At 48.4% G+C, this 15,228-nt stretch overlaps 1 non-coding gene across 1 annotated transcript; it reads right to left on the bottom strand.

The window, feature by feature from the left end:
* Positions 1–1,720: 1,720 nt before the first annotated feature.
* On the bottom strand, positions 1,721–1,833 carry trnal-caa (transfer RNA leucine (anticodon CAA)). Its single transcript has 2 exons — positions 1,796–1,833; positions 1,721–1,766 (listed from the first exon to the last, which is right to left on the bottom strand). It is a non-coding gene; the product is annotated as a tRNA-Leu (tRNA).
* Positions 1,834–15,228: the final 13,395 nt, after the last annotated feature.

Consider the following 15,228-nt stretch of genomic DNA (forward strand, 5'->3'; position numbering starts at 1 on the left):
AGCAGAGTCCCCGCACAAAACGAAACTAAAACGCCCTGGGCATACCGTTGCGCGCTTCTTATCAGTTGCTCAAAAGTAATTTGACCGTATGAAATGCATAATATAAACCTAGAAACATATAAGTGAGCAGTATTTACGTAGTATCGGTGTCAAGACATACCTCTCAAATACTGTAAATCAAGTTAAAAATATCTCAAGACCGATTCTGGTCATAATGAAACCATGTTTCATGTATGAAGTACCGAGACCAGCCATATACTGTATGTTTATGTTCCAAAATTAATATCGTTTATGGCCTTCACACGCCTTACAGTATGCTCCTATTCTTTTTATGCTCAGCTATTAAGATTTCCCTTCAGTGGTAAAATTCCATATAAATATTCAATACTACAACGGGCACAGTAAAGACGTTTACAGTAAATCTTTCTACGACAGACCAACGGACCACGAGTGCCCCTGTCGGTCAACCAATCACATACCGCGGTACCCCGCGTCATCTTGCGTCATCTTGCGCCAAAATGCGTGACGCCGTAGCCAATTACCTCCAGTACGTGTCTGTACCGGGCACTTTGAATGGCTGCATCTGTATAAATTGAATTGTTCTATTTTTCAGGCTTGCATAGTCTTATTCATATTTCAGTTAAACCTTTTCTTCTGTAGTAATTTCATTTGATATTAAAATTAGTCCTGACTTAAGAATTTTGTAATAAGTTTCAGTTTCAGTTTAATCGTGCCCAGAAGCTACCAAAACTGGTAATGTTCACATAATGTGTAATGCAAAAGCAGCAGTTGGGGTGGGAAACAAAAGGCATTTCTTGGTATGAATCCTAAAACTTCATAGATGGCGTTCTAGGACTTCTCGCTTCAGATAAAGCTATCAATACATCACAGATTTCTACTCAATCAATATCAGCAGTGTTATCACTACCGAACGCTAAATATAGATCCTGGCAATACTTCATGAGTTGTTCGTTAGAAAATTGTTTATGGTTTTTTTTAAACATATTTTCAATACCAGACAAAAAGTCGAAAGTTTCAATTTCATGCATCTGATGAAATCTCTCTTCGATGGAAGTTATAAGTACAGTACATCCAAAATACTGCGGAATCAATCAAATTTACATGTTTCTTGTGGATCCAGAAGATCATTTTGAGAATCAAAACATGCCTGTCTTTTCTTTTTTCGAGGACGAAGGAGTAGCAGCAGGAGTAGCAGTAATGGCAAGAACGTGTTTAGAGTTCAGCACTTCTCATTTCTAATGCAGAGCCATCGACTCGGAAAGCACCGCCCGCGATAAAAGAAATTGCAGAATTGGTCTGTTCATGCTGCCTACACGCTTTGAATTGCTGGCATTTTCTGCAAGCGTTCCTTTTTGAGGGTTCATGAAATTCCTCACATTTGAGCCAACACTAAAATATTTCATTCGGGGTCGCCTAATTCATAATGCAAACCGAATCTACAGGGGAATGCTGTGGCACATGAAGCCGTTTGTTAGTCTGTTGTGAGGGGTGGAATGGAAATCGAGTTGGTGAATAGAAAATGAAACAGGAGTCACTTCTTGAGCTACGAATTCCAAAAAGTATGAAAACCTGTGCATTTTAACAGTGCAGAATACTCACAAATTGCACTGAGTTGCTTGCTTTCTTCTGCTGCTTTTATATTTCAGTCATTCACTGTCAGCTAGCACTGGAACAATTCAAGAGAGGTAAAAACAGAAGCTGTCAGGAGTGGGATTTGAACCCACGCCTCCATTTGGAGACCAGACCACCCAAGCCAGCTGGAAAGACACATGTCCTTGAGTCTGGCGCCTTAGACCACTCGGCCACCCTGACAAGCAAGAGCAAGTGGTGTGCTGAATGCACCAGTAGTTGATTAAACTGAGTTTCTTCCCTGAAATGATTTGCTTGCGAAGAGCCAAGTTGCCTTGAATGGATCTTGGAAATCAAATATACGGATGGATTGTTATTCGGTTGTGAGTTTTGAGGGGCGTATTATAATTGAGTTGGTGAAAAGGCGCTTTTTGTTAGTCTGTCGGGAGGCTGCACAAGGTGTTTAGAGGGAGAACTTCTAAAAGGCAGGCTCCATAGGTAATGATCACATTTTCTTGCATGCTAATCGAAAGAAATATTAAGAAACTTTCCCGATACCAGTTTTTTACAAAAGTAAAGGCACACGGCACATGTGTGCCACATCACTTCCGAGTTTAGTGACAACTACCTCAGAGATTGTAAGCTGGGTAGTTTCAGATAACATCACTTTTTTTTATCAAAGGTTCAAGCAAACCCGAATACTTTTGCAAGAGACATTTCAGAATCCCAGTCCAATCCAGTACGATTGCTGGATCCTTCGAATTCGACTGAACTATAGCACAGATCTGCAGTCCACCATTAGAATACTGTGGGTGTGTTGTATAAGCCATACCGCCCAAAATAGTTCTAAAACAAGAGATGCATCCTCATTTAGGAATGTGGTATAAAGTGAAATGGTCTGGGAAGAGTCCTACGTTTCAACAGTTCAAAATAGATGTAATGGGGTATTTACGGACTCTTTCGAAATGTAAGAACAACCTGTGCGGACCTTATCTTTATTTACGTCGTGTAAACGTTTTTCATAAAGTGTAATTGTATTATAGCATGTGCCACTGACGATTTTCTTGATACGTTATATGTGCTCTTGTTTGTATTGTATGTAGTTTTGTTGTTCAAATAAAACGTAAAAGACACAACTTTCCGGATGCGGCTGCTGTAAAAATAAAATGACATCAAGGGCGCTGTACGCAGAGGTGTGAAGCCTGTTTCATAGAAGAACTATATCCAGAGGTGTTAAAGAAGTCTAGATCTCACTAGAAAGTGCTGGATTAAGGCTCCAGCCCCTTCAGGGGCTTGGGTTTGAATCTCACCTTGTTAGGTGCTTCTGTTGAGACCCCTTCCAACTGACTTCAAACGAAAGGGAGGGAGCTGCTTTTTGGCAGTCTCTCGAGAAACTAAGCAAAGTGTTTAAAGATACTTTGTCAGCTTGACATCAAGGCAGAAAACAAAAACTTTCTTGCGTCCACTCAAACCAAATGCGGTTTGCCACCTTTTGCGTTATGCAGGGAATGACGTCTGCCGATCACTTTTGAGTCAATGCAAATCGTAGTGTGCCCTCCATTTTAATGTTGGTTGTGCTAGCGTGCTGCTTCTGTCTGTGAAACTTTATGCAATCAAGGCATTTAATGTTTTTTTTAATAATTGGAAAAAAAATGTACTATTTTTTTTCTTAAATATTGATGGTTTAAAAACTTATTTAATGTGAAACAGGCATTGTGATTGTAAAACGGTCAAAATGTTAGTGAAGAAATCAGTAATGTGAGGAAAGGTGAATTGTGGGAGCCTCTTGACTCCCTGTGTTGTGTTTCTCTCTCATTCTACTTGGAGTGGTGCCGTCGCTTCTGGATAGTCTGTCTTGGGTCATTCCGGACAAGTCACGTATAACTGTGCTTCACCACAAGAAGAGACACCTCACTTGCGAGGATCCCAACAGTATATTTCCCCTTTCAGAGCCCATGGGAGTGAATTTCATACACAATTAAAAAAGCCTAATTTTATTTAGAGGCTTAAGACACTTTTTTAATTAAAAAAGTGACCTGAAACGCCTTAGCTTTCAGGTTTGCTAGAACCTGTAATAATAAAGTGGTCTCAAACTTTCATTGTCTGATGTAGCTGTCTCTAAAGTTGGACATGATGTTTTGGAGATGCTGAGATATTGAGAAGAACTCAACTACATGGTGAGAATTCTAGGTTCAGCACCAGCAGATGGTGAAAAACTCTTAGCTGACCCCAACCTAATTTGAACATGCAACTTTCTGAGCTAGAATCAACTACACTACCACTGTGCCCCACCCTATAGTCTTCTTTAGCTCCCCAAAGGAGAAAAATCAGTGTCCCAAAAAAAGTGCTTCCCGAAATGTCTTTAACAGTGTAGCGGCGAGGCTTAATAATAAGGCAGAATTAAGTGTTCTGAGCCTTCCCAAATGAGGCCCCATTTCTCTGTTCATCTCTGTGGTGCAGCCACAGAGAAACCATTCATGCAAGATGTTTTCTTTTGATAAGGACAGCTCCCAAAGGGGGATGCACTTAGCTAAGCCTGGCTATCATGATCAATGGTCATCCATTGGCGCCTATCTGTCTAGGGAGTGCCAGTTGGACGTCTGGACTGCATTACTAAGTGTCAGGACTAAGTGACTCATATCTCACCTTGATCAACCAATCAGGGACTGGTAGGGCCGATTCAGATTCAGATTCAGATTCAACAATTCTAAAGGGAATTCAAAGGAGAATTCCAGGGCAGGACGGCCCAGGAGCAGAAGGCTCCCAAGGGCAGGACATTCTCGCAGCGCGCCTCCTGACCATCCTGAGACTCAGCCCGGACAACCACGGAACGGCCAGTGTGTCCGGGTGCCAGAACTTTCCTTTGTTCTAAGAGTCTAGAGTGGAGGTTGCCAGAGAGTAACCAGCAGCAGGCCTCGTGAACAGGTCGGAACTGTGGACAGCTGAATCACTATTCAGAACTAGCTCTTCATCAGGAACGAACCGGTCCTCTTCCTGACTTGCTGGGACCCACAGTCATCTTTTCTCCTGCGCACAAACTTTGCTAGTTAAAGCCAACAGTGAGCATCAGCAGCGCACCGTCGCAAGCCGCACAGCACAGCCTGGCACCGAGCCAGAGAGCGCGGATTGGACAGCAACAGCCTGCAACTGTTTCTTTGTGCCCGCAGGAGATCTGAATCCCCAGAGATTGGATGAGTATTCAACTTCAATGCATTACAGCTCGAGAATTCAATTGTTATCCCAACCAGTTGATATCAATTTAATTCCTAAGAGTTATGTACTTGTTTGAGTATCTAATGTAGAAGTTGTAACCAAGTTCACTTTACGAAACGGTCTTAATGAATGATATACTGAACGTATGTCCTCTTGATATATGTAACTCTTTGTAACTGACCGAATATACCTTTTGTATTCTGATAACCCTCTCGATAAGATCTGTTAGGTTTATATGCATATTCTACGTATTAATAAATGTATCCTCGTGTATTAGTACCTGTGTGTGAGCGTTTTTTGAGTTATGTCGCATGGTTGGATTCTAAAGCCATCAAAAGAATCAACTTTGTGATTTACTGCTACAATTAATAATTGTCTCAGTAAATGCCCAAACCCTACAGAACTGGTGCCTTCAGAGAGCCACTATGATTACATATTTGGCGTCCTTGAACCAGTTTTCCCTACATTATTTGGCGTCCCTGGCACGGGCGTGGCAAGACTGAAATGAGTCAACCAAGCGGAATAATTCAATAAAAAACGCCGCGGGTTTCATACACGACAATACAGTGTGCTGAAAGCCGAAAGAAAAAGTTCCCCTTGCTCTTTAAGCAGTGCTTGATTGTCTTGTGATCTTTTGCAATCTACCGGGTTGATTGCATACTTGATCTTGTGGTTTTCTGTGGTAAAACTGTGATTTCGTACTTAAAAGTAATACTCTTTAAGTTAACGATGGTTGCTAAAAGGTCTGAATTCGAGTCGCTATTAAGCACTCTCTCTAGCAGCGACAGGTCTGACCACGATCTCTTCCATATCTCCGTCAGTGGAGAAGCTAGTAGAATAAATCTCCATTCTCTGAGAGAGCTAGCGAAGGACATAGAGAGATTTGACCCCGCAGTGTCAGAGAATATCGAGAGTTATATTCAAGACCTCAGGTATACCCTGCAGTACCTGCCAAACGCCACAGAACAGGAGAAAGTGTTTCTGGTCAGGAAAACTACCAGCAGAGCTGTACATGAGTGGATGGCTAGGCAGATGAAAGAAGTCTGTAATGACTTTGAGCAGCTATGTCAAGCACTTATCGAAGAATACAGTGCGTTTATTGACCCGACTGCTGCGATAGCCGCCGCTCTTAACATTAAGCACGAGAGAGCAGAGTCCCCTCGCGAATATTACGAGAGACTTAGACGAACTTATTTTGCAGGGCGAAATGATGAGGGTTGCGAAGAGAACACACATTTCAAGGGTTTATTCATTGCGAATCTCCACCCGTCAGTCAGAAAGATGATCTTAATGCATACAGATGCACAGACCATGAAAATGACTGATATTAAGAGATTCGTGCAGAAAGCCTGGGAGTATGATGACCAAAAGCGCTCTGAGCAAAAAGCTGTTAAAGCGTCTGTGTTCGCCGTCAGAGCCAGGAGGGTTAACTCCCCCCTGCTCGAAGGAGCACAGGCTCCTGAGCTGGCTAAGCCCCGTTCCAAAGCACTCACACGGGACCGCACCCAGCGTCCTAAGTGCCATGAGAACACCGGGGGAGGGAAAGGGCTAGAAAAGGCTGAACAAAAGGATTCAGTAGCCGCCCGCCTGGCCAGGCTTGAACAAGCTTTATTAGGACAGGGACAACCGCTCCCCAAGGCTGCCGGAAGCATGAATGAGCTGATACTCTTCACTGGAGGAGGCGGAGACCCGCCCCCTCTCCCTCCCTCAGTCTATCTGATTGAGCGGAAGGGTTCCCGCCTGGATGAATTCAGCCACTCCCAAGTGAGTGCTGACTCCACCCCTGAAGTCACAGAGCAGGCAGTAAAACACAGAGGAAAACAAGAAGCTTTTACCTCAAGGCTGCCATGGGAGATGTCTTACCCAGTGAGACACTGATTGACACTGAGGTTGAAAGGTGTTTGATGTCACACGGCAAGCTCAAACGGGTAGAAAAAGAAAAGGGCATGCGACTCAGAGAGGAACCTTTGGTGGATCACCAGAGAGGCAAGGTGTGGAAACAGGTCAAGGCTCCTAAGCCTTCTGTACAGAAGGAAAGGGGGGCCAAGAGGCAGACTGTGCTCACAAAGTGCCCACCGAACACAGAAGCCTATGCGGAGATTCCTTCTGTTCCCTCTGGACAAGAAATAAAAATATTTTCTTGTTCCCCGGATATACAGGGAAGTCGTGTCCCGGCTGAGGTCACAACAGCCTCCCTGCCACAGGAGCGGTGCTCCAAGCAGCCGGCTGATCCACCAGGTAAAGCACACACCTTTTACGTCCCTAAAGAGGAGCAGATCTCCCCACCTGGCGATGAAAAGGAGCTTTCCCTGTGCACCCTGGCACCCAAGAGGGGTCAGGACCACCACCCTGCAGTGGTGGAAGGGATCCAGATGGCAGGAGAGCAGGTTGGTGATGAAGCCCTCACCCTTAGCCCTGACAGGTCCTCTATTAGTGAGGATCTGCTTGAGCAGCTGTCGCAGGGCCACCGCCAGGTGCCCCTGGTGCAACATTCACAGGTTAGACAGGAGGTCCAGCTGGACGCTGAGACTACTGCGCTGTGGACACACCTGATCCCAGATGCCGATTCCCTCTGCTGTGACCCAGGGAACCTGCAGTCAGGTAATATTATTTCTCACAACTACCAGGTAGTGAGTGAGACTGACCTGATTGTTCCTGCCTCAACGGCAGGGTTGCCAACACACCCAGTCCCCCAGAAGGGACAGGGAATGAAAGCCGAGCCGGTTTTCTTACAGCCACCAGCTCAGTTTGTCAGTCTGAGTCTGACCAACAGTGGTTCAGCCAGACTGGAGCTGGATGGTCAAGCCACCCGCCTGCCAGTGCAGGACATCGCAAAGAGGGGTGTCAGAATCCCCGCCTGCACTGACATGGGCCTGGTGAATGATAGTGAGTTCAAAGACAGTGAACTAGCTATCCCAGTGCTGGGGCAGCTCCCTGAATCCCTAGGGAGGGAAGGGGGGAGCGAGCAGGTGTCCTACACCTACCCCCAGCGAACGATAGAAGGATTCCTCAATCGTGAAGTGTGCAGGGTGGACCTGAACAGTGAGAATAGGGTAACAATCCCAGATCACTCAGGTGCTCCAGATGACCACTCAGCCGAGGGTCAGGCATGCTCCACCGCTGCACCGCCCCCTGCAGGGTTCCTAGAGCACAGGCATGAACAAATCGAAAAAGCAGATGCCCTGGAAACGGATGAGCAGCATCAGCCGCTGCGTCAGATCTCCCCAGATTTCCAGGATGTTGGTGCCCAAGATGCCACAGGGCATACTGAGAAAGACACCATGTACATGCTGTGCCAGCTTAGAAAGGCAACAGTCACTCAGAAGGAGATGATTGGGATCAGCCACCCGAAAAGACTTTTGGGAGGACTGATTGCTGCCACCACTGTTGTGCATTTGCTATTTCTGGTAGGTTTGTGTGCTACTGGCACTCTCACCCTGACTGCCCCAAGAAGGCAGGGGTCAGAGATGCCAGAGGGTAGTGACAGACTGTATCGACAGCAGCGAAAGTTGGAAAGCTTAGGGAAAACCCTACAGGCAATTTCCTATGCAACAGGGTTAAATCTTATTCCCCAATCAGTGGACATGATTGTTGGTGTTATACAGTGGGTTTATGCTTGTGTGCAACAGGCCAGAATGTTGACACAAGACCTGTTAAGGGAGTTTAGTGCCACTGTAGCCAGTCTAACCACGGCACAAATCCCAACCCACTTGATTCCACTCTTCTCAGTAGAGGAGTATGTGACATTAACCCCATCGCTCATAGCTCACCCAGAAGGCAATCCAAGATTGAATTCGGTTCCAAATCTTGAGATGGGTATGGCTACCAAAGCTATCCATTGGCTGTGTCTAAACGATTCACCAATGAAGGGTGTAAAGCTACTAACGAGCAGAGGGAGGTTAATGAACCCCATGAAGAGCAGGTGGGAAGTAAATGGCTGGTCAGCACACCACATTTAACAGACACTGTGACTTGTGACAGGTATGATACAGCTACCACAATGCAGCTACCTAACCAATAGTTTTCCCGAGGAGGCCATAGTACAGCATGGTAACTTAACACTGTACGGTCTGGAACCAGACAATATAAGACCAAACTTGAGGCCGTGGATGCCTTCAGGTGCCACACTATTGAATTGGATAGAAATCCAAGAAACAGTATGCCCTGAAGAGGTAAAGGTTTAGTTTGCTTTAATGGAACAAACCTCCAAACCACCCTAGCAGATACCCAACACAGGTGTTGTGGTTTATCGGGGGCTGGGAACAGGAACTGTTGTTATTGTAACACTACTGCCAGGTAGCTGGATCATGACTGACAGTGTACTCTGAATGCTGTACTCTCACATCAAGATGTACTCTGGGTAGCATGAATGAGTCAAAGGTAGCATGTCAAAAGAAAGGAAGTGACTTCTCCCCAAATATCTACCACAGAGGTATCAGATATTGACAGTGAACTTCCTGATGTGTAATTCCTAGACTTAGATAATGTCTCCTACCGTGTTTATACATACTCCAGATGTTATTCATCCTGTTTGTATCCAATGCTGGTTCCGGTATGAATTCTCGAGGAGTAATGTAGACATTTAAGATTAATGTTCTAATGGCAAGGGACATCACTTAACTCTGTTTTGTTTTGAAGGCAACAACGCCTCAGGACCTCGTGACCTTCAAAAAGGGGGGATATGTAGCGGCGAGGCTTAATAATAAGGCAGAATTAAGTGTTCTGAGCCTTCCCAAATGAGGCCCCATTTCTCTGTTCATCTCTGTGGTGCAGCCACAGAGAAACTATTCATGCAAGATGTTTTCTTTTGATAAGGACAGCTCCCAAAGGGGGATGCACTTAGCTAAGCCTGGCTATCATGATCAATGGTCATCCATTGGCGCCTATCTGTCTAGGGAGTGCCAGTTGGACATCTGGACTGCATTACTAAGTGTCAGGAGTGACTCATATCTCACCTTGATCAACCAATCAGGGACTGGTAGGGCCGAGTAACCCACGTGGGACTCTGATGCCCATGGAACTTTCATCCAATCAATGAGCTGAAGTTCCTCCAGGTAAAAACAGGCAACACAGAGATTCGACAAGATTGAGATTCAGATTCAGATTCAGATTCAACAATTCTAAAGGGAATTCAAAGGAGAATTCCAGGGCAGGACGGCCCAGGAGCAGAAGGCTCCCAAGGGCAGGACATTCTCGCAGCGCGCCTCCTGACCATCCTGAGACTCAGCCCGGACAACCACGGAACGGCCAGTGTGTCCGAGTGCCAGAACTTTCCTTTGTTCTAAGAGTCTAGAGTGGAGGTTGCCAGAGAGTAACCAGCAGCAGGCCTCGTGAACAGGTCGGAACTGTGGACAGCTGAATCACTATTCAGAACTAGCTCTTCATCAGGAATGAACCGGTCCTCTTCCTGACTTGCTGGGACCCACAGTCATCTTTTCTCCTGTGCACAAACTTTGCTAGTTAAAGCGGACAGTGAGCATCAGCAGCGCACCGTCGCAAGCCGCACAGCACAGCCTGGCACGGAGCCAGAGAGCGCGGATTGGACAGCAACAGCCTGCAACTGTTTCTTTGTGCCCGCAGGAGATCTGAATCCCCAGAGATTGGATGAGTATTCAACTTCACTGCATTACTGCTCGAGAATTCAATTGTTATCCCAACCAGTTGATATCAATTTAATTCCTAAGAGTTATGTACTTGTTTGAGTATCTAATGTAGAAGTTGTAACCAAGTTCACTTTACGAAACGGTCTTAATGAATGATATACTGAACGTATGTCCTCTTGATATGTGTAACTCTTTGTAACTGATTGAATATATATCTTTTGTATTCTGATAACCCTCTCGATAAGATCTGTTAGATTTACATGCATATTTTATGTATTAATAAATGTATCCTCGTGTATTAGTACCTGTGTGTGCGCGTTGTTTGAGTTATGTCGCATGGTTGGATTCTAAAGCCATCAAAAGAATCAACTTTGTGATTTACTGCTACAATTAATAATTGTCTCAGTAAATGCCCAAACCCTACAGAACTGGTGCCTTCAGAGAGCCCCTATGATTACATATTCAGCTCCCTGAACCGGCTTAATCTACAGGGGTCAGTGTGGGGAGCTGTAGGGTATCGGGAGTTTAGGGGTCAGTGTGGGGAGCTGTAGGGTATCGGGAGTTTAGGGGTCAGTGTGGGGAGCTGTAGGGTATCGGGAGTTTAGGGGTCAGTGGGGGGAGCTGTAGGGTAGATGTGGGGCACCGGGCCCACCACAGGGCGGCCGGTCCAGTTTCGCGGAAGGCGACCGGGTCAGACTTACGGAAAAGCACCGGGACTTGGGCCGGGACCTCTCCCGCTGCCAGTCCGGGTTCGGCCTGACCGGTGTGACCTGTGAAAACGCCAAACAGCCCATCTCCGAGACAGCTCTAACCAAATAGCCAAGCCCAGTCGTGTCGAGACTAGGGGCCTTGGGCAGTCTCTACAGTGTGTCCAGTGAGAGTCTGGACAGGTGAGTGTGTCCAGTGTGTCCAGTGAGAGTCTGGACAGGCGAGTGTGTCCAGTGTGTCCAGTAAAAGTCTGGACAGGCGAGTGTGTCCAGTGTGTCCAGTAAGAGTCTGGACAGGTGAGTCTCTACAGTGTGTCCAGTGAGAGTCTGGACAGGTGAGTGTGTCCAGTGTGTCCAGTGAGAGTCTGGACAGGTGAGTGTGTCCAGTGAGAGTCTGGACAGGTGAGTGTGTACAGTGTGTCCAGTAAGAGTCTGGACAGGCGAGTGTGTCCAGTGTGTCCAGTGAGAGTCTGGACAGGTGAGTGTGTCCAGTGTGTCCAGTGAGAGTCTGGACAGGTGAGTGTGTACAGTGTGTCCAGTAAGAGTCTGGACAGGCGAGTGTGTCCAGTGTGTCCAGTGAGAGTCTGGACAGGTGAGTGTGTACAGTGTGTCCAGTGAGAGTCATGACAGGTGAGTGTGTACAGTGTGTCCAGTGAAAGTCTGGACAGGTGAGTCTCTACAGTGTGTCCAGGAAGAGTCTGGACAGGTGAGTGTGTCCAGTGTGTCCAGGAAGAGTCTGGGACGTCCAGAGGCAATCTGTGCTCTCAGAAGGCCATAATGGACCTGCAGCTTGGTGTTCCTCGGACCCGCGACCCTGTCTCTTGAGCCGAGGCGTGTCCTCAGTCAAGATCACCACTGGAAGTGTCTCTCCTCGTCTGGAGGTGCTACCGTGAGACCTGGTCTGTCAAGCGCTTTGCGCTGCTATGTGTGTAAAAGGTGCTCTATCAGTGAAGTTTATTATTATTATTATTATTATAATACAGCGAGCGCTGCTGGGGGCGGAGAGGCCAGTCGGAGGAGGGCTGGACGCTGGACGCTGGACGGCGGGCGGGAGGGGAGGACTTACGACGCCTCGCCGGGCCCGGGTCCTGCTGCGACCGCGCACGGCCGTGCGGCATCTCTGTCGGTCCATCGTCCTGCCGAGACAAGCAGAGTCACAGAGGGGAGGGGAGGGGGCGGAGCCACACCGCTGGGCGGCTTGTTCCCCACCCCCGCCCCCCTCTGTGTACAGAAGAGCCCCCTGTCCTGACTGGAGGAGCTCACCCAGCTGTGTCTGGAGAGAAGCCAGGGTATCGGCTTCAACCACACGGACTGGGCGGCCTGTTCCCCACCCCCACCACCCTCTGTGTAGAGGTGCAGCTCCTCTCAATATCTTTTTACAGCACGATCACACCCATAAGAGTGGAGTAACGGTAAAAAAAAAACAACTTATTTCTCCACTTATTTTGTTATTTCTTGCCAGCGGCGCTTTTGACTGACTTACCGATTTCACGGGGATACTGAAGAGCGATTCTGTTTATTAAGCGCTATATAGGTCTTTCCTCCTCCTCTCTCTTCACTCCTCTGAGCTCACGGGGCTCCGGCGCCGCCCCCCGCTAGAATCCGCCGCTCTGTGACGTCAGGCGGCTCATTGTGACGCCCCCGTGACGTCGCCCCCGACGCACTCACGGCTCGGCCGCGAAACAAAAATGGCCGCCATTTTTCGCGGTTGTTTTTTTTGGGGGGGCGGACATTTTATTTTTCCAACTCTCAGCGGCCAGCCGGGTGTCCCTGTACGACCCCGGTAGTCGCCACCTCGGACAGGCAGGGGAAACGGGTCCAGCTGTTTCCGGCCCAAGGGTGACAAAAGCTGCACTTGAATTTAAAGACAAAATCACGTCGAGGGCGCATTCAGCACCCCCACGTCCAACACGGGTTTCCGTGGGGTTTGGTTCAGTGAAAGTAGCACCCCCCCCGACCCCCAAGTCAAAGAAAGACCAACCTCCACCCCCCTTTAGCGCCCAAGGGCGGACATTTCGGGCCACGCCACGTCCAAAAAACACGGGTCCCCCCCGTCCTGCGGGGAAAAGAGACGCCATTTTCTTTTCCGAGCGCTGCGTGGGACCTCACGACCCCCCCCCCCCCAAAAAAAACGGGCTTCGCAGACGAGGAAACCCAGGCACGTCGACCTCTCTACAACACCACCCGGCCGTTTCTGTTTCAGACCGTGGGAAAAAAATAAATAAATAAAATTTCGCCCCTCACCGACCGCCGCGCAAAAAAACACAACTTCACGCTACAGAAACGGCCTGTGTGTGTGGGGGGGGGGGCACGGGAAAAAAATAAAACCTGCGTGTTTTCGTCAGAGTAAGCTCAGCGGGGAAACTCCCTGAATCTCGGGGTTGCTTCTTGAACCCCGAAAACGACCTTTTTTCTCTCTCTCCCTCTCTCGTTTTCTTGGTGTCTGGGACGTTCACGAACTCCGCTGCGTCGGTGCGATTCCAAGCGGGACTTGAACATAACCCTCCCCCGTGGGGCCACAGCGCCCCCGTGTGGCCGAGAGGACCACCACCCGCAGGGCTGAGCTTTTACTGCCGTGTCCCGCTTTCACTCTGGCGATGAAGGAGGGAATCAAGGAGGAGAATTAATATTGTGATCCACCAGTCCATCACAGGACACACACACACCCTGGACAGGACACCAGTCTTTCACAGGACACCAGTCCATCACAGGACACACACACACCCTGGACAGGACACCAGTCCATCACAGGACACACACACCCTGGACAGAACACCAGTCCATCAAAGGACACACATACAAACCCTGGACAGGACAGCAGTCCATCACAGGACACACACACACTCACACACCCTGGACAGGACACCAGTCCATCACAGGACACACACACACTCACACATCCTGGACAGGACACCAGTCCATCACAGGACACACACACCCTGGAAAGAACACCAGTCCATCACAGGACACCAGTCCATCACAGGACACACACACCCTGGACAGGACACCAGTACATCACAGGACACACACACCCTGGATAGAACACCAGTCCATCACAGGACACCAGTCCATCACAGGACACACATACAAACCCTGGACAGGACAGCAGTCCATCACAGGACACACACACACTCACCCACCCTGGACAGGACACCAGTCCATCACAGGACACACACACACACTCACACACCCTGGACAGGGCAGCAGTCCATCACAGGACACACACACACACTCACCCACCCTGGACAGGACACCAGTCCATCACAGGACACACACACACACTCACACACCCTGGACAGGACACCAGTCCATCACAGGACACACACACACTCACACACCCTGGACAGGCCACCAGTCCATCACAGGACACACACACACTCACACAACCTGGACAGGACACCAGTCCATCACAGGATGTTCAGTGCCTCTCTCTAATAAAGTAGAAACGCGACATTGGACTCCGTTCGAAACGGGAGAAATCACCAGGACACGATACACCTTGCTCCGGACGATGGGAGAAGACCTGTACCTTCACGAGTCCGGGTTGTGAAAACTTCTTCTGGCAGTTCAAAACGTTTCGAAGGGACTACAGCGCTACCCTGTTTTCCATTTCTATCGTGTGTTATTATACAGTCATAAGTATCTGTCCTGATCACAGAGTCCCCCTCTCACTGCCAGGACTGAAGCCCAGTGCAGCACGAATAATAATAATAATAATTAATAAGTCTGGACCCTCCACTCAGAGCTCTTCCCAGGTCAGGGGGATCCCCTCCAGTCCCCCCAGTGTGCAGCCCCCACCTGGATGATGCTCCAGTCCGCTCAGCACACAGCAGCTCTCAGTGGGGAGGAGAGCAGAGGGATGGAGCCAGTTCAGAGAGGGGGGTGAGTAGGAGGCCATGATGGGTCAAGACCAGGGGGGGAATCAGGCCAGGACACTGGGGTAACACCCCTACTCTTCTCCAGAGACACCCCGGGATTGTTAATGAGCACAGAGAGTCAGGACCTCGGTTTGACGGCGCCTGTTTACAGTCCAGTGTCCCCCGTCACTATACTGGGGCATCAGGACCCACACAGACCGCAGGGTGAGAGCGCCCCCTGCTGGCCCCACTCACACC

The sequence above is a fragment of the Lepisosteus platostomus genome, chromosome 5, assembly GCF_059453375.1.
Source record: "Lepisosteus platostomus isolate fLepPlt1 chromosome 5, fLepPlt1.hap1, whole genome shotgun sequence".
Taxonomy (NCBI): Eukaryota; Metazoa; Chordata; class Actinopteri; order Semionotiformes; family Lepisosteidae; genus Lepisosteus; species Lepisosteus platostomus.